Source organism: Belonocnema kinseyi, chromosome 1, assembly GCF_010883055.1.
Source record: "Belonocnema kinseyi isolate 2016_QV_RU_SX_M_011 chromosome 1, B_treatae_v1, whole genome shotgun sequence".
In the NCBI taxonomy this organism is placed as follows: Eukaryota; Metazoa; Arthropoda; class Insecta; order Hymenoptera; family Cynipidae; genus Belonocnema; species Belonocnema kinseyi.
Window position 1 is genome coordinate 26,146,490 of NC_046657.1, and position 2,085 is coordinate 26,148,574.

Genomic DNA, 2,085 nt, shown 5'->3' on the forward strand with positions numbered 1-2,085 from the left:
ATAAATTTTCTAGCAAAACTGAAATAAAGAAATTTTAACACAAACAAATTATTTATAACAAAATTAAATAAATTTTAGACCAAGCAGTTACCTTTTAAACCGAAAAACTAGAATTTTTGACCAAATGGTTAAATTTTAAAGCAAAAAGATGAGTTTCCATCAAAACGATTAACGTTCAATTTTAACAGCAAAAAGACAAATTATCTACAAAACATTTGAATTTTTAACCAAGAAATATGTTGTTTCAGTCAAAAAGTTTATTTTCTACCAAATGGTTACATTTTCATCAACCAAAAACAATTTTTTTAATTTAACCAAATCGTTGTACTACTTTCAAGAAAAAGATTTAAATTTTAATAAATTTGAATTTGCAAACAAAAAACATTAAAATTTAATCTGTAAAGCAGTTAAATTTTCAAGCTAAACAAACCAATTTTCTAGAAAAAGTTGAATTTTAAAAAAACGAAAAGAAACTAGTTTTTTTTTTAAATCGAATAATAAAACCTAAATAATGAACTTTCAATTAAAGAAGATGAAATTTTAACTAAACAATTGAATTTTTTAAATAAAAAGAGAATCTTAAAACCACAAAAACGCATTTTCAATTAAATAAATAAATTTTCTACCAAATAATTGAATTTTCAACGTATAAAGGTCAAATTTCATACAAAAAATGTAATGGGTCAATTTTAAGATCAAAATGTCGAATTTTAAAAAGTAAAAAACTAATTTTTTACAAGAAATGTAAGCATTCAGGCAAAAAACCATTTTTAATCAAATAATTAAATTTTTTACCAAAAAAATGAATTTTGCATCTAGCAGATTAATTTTCTCCTTTAAAGACAAGAAGATGAATTATATACAAAAGAGTTAAATTGCTAAACCAAAAATATGATTTTTCAATAAAAAAAGTTATTTTTTTACCAAATGGTTAAATTTTTTATAAAATAATGTAATTTTTAACCAAATAGTTAAATTTTCAACCAAAAATCTTAATTATTCACAGAGAAGTTAATTTTCAGCTAATTAATTTTTGACCAAATTCTTGAATTTTAAAGCCAAAACGACAAATTTTCAAAAAAAAAAAAATTAAATTTTCCAAAGACAAAAAGAAGCTTATGTCAAAAAAAAATATGAATTTCAATTCAATGTGGATTTCAATTACCCCAAATAGTTTTACTACTTTCAAAAAACAGGAGACGAATTTTAAGAAATAGGTCGAAACAAAAAAAAATTTACTTTCTAACCGAAAAAGTGAATTTTAAGGCAAAAGATATAAAAATTTTAACAAAAACAGCTGAATATTTAAGCTAAAACGACAAATTTTATAGAAAAAAAATTAATTTTCAAAAGCGGAAAGAAACTTATTTTAAAAAATGGATGAATTTCAATTTAATGTCAATTTCAATTCAATTGAATACTTTTACCACTTTCAAGGAAAAAGGACGAATTTTAAGAAATGGATGAATTTTTAACAAGGTAGTTGAATTTTCAAACGAAAAAAATTTAATTTGGGCCAAAAACAGTGAAATTTCCAAGCCAAAATGAAAAATTTTCTAGAAAAAGTTGATTTTTCAAATCAAAAAGTTGTATTTTCAATAAACAATAATAATGTTTGAAAAAATAGTTATACCCTTAATCCATTTGATGAATTGTCAATAAAAAATATGATTTTTTAACTACATATTTAAATATTTAAGAAAGAAAATTATTTTTATTAATTTGAATCTTTAACAAATTATATAAATTATTAACCAAATTGTTAAATTTGCAACTAAGAAGATTTATTTTTCTTAAAACTGTTGAAATTTGAATCCAAAAAATTAATTTTGAACCGAAACTGAATAATTTTTAACGAGTCAGTTGAATTTTTAACCAAAAACATGTAATTTTAACAACCAAAGATCATTTTTCACCCCCCCCCCCCCCCCCCCCCCCCCCCCGCGAATAGAACATTACAATACATTTTTTTATTTTTAAATAAAAAAGACGAGGTTATAACAAAAACAGTTTAATTTTTAACTAAACATTTGACATTTCAACAAAAAATATTATTTTTTCCCTAAAAACACGGTTCGACAATAT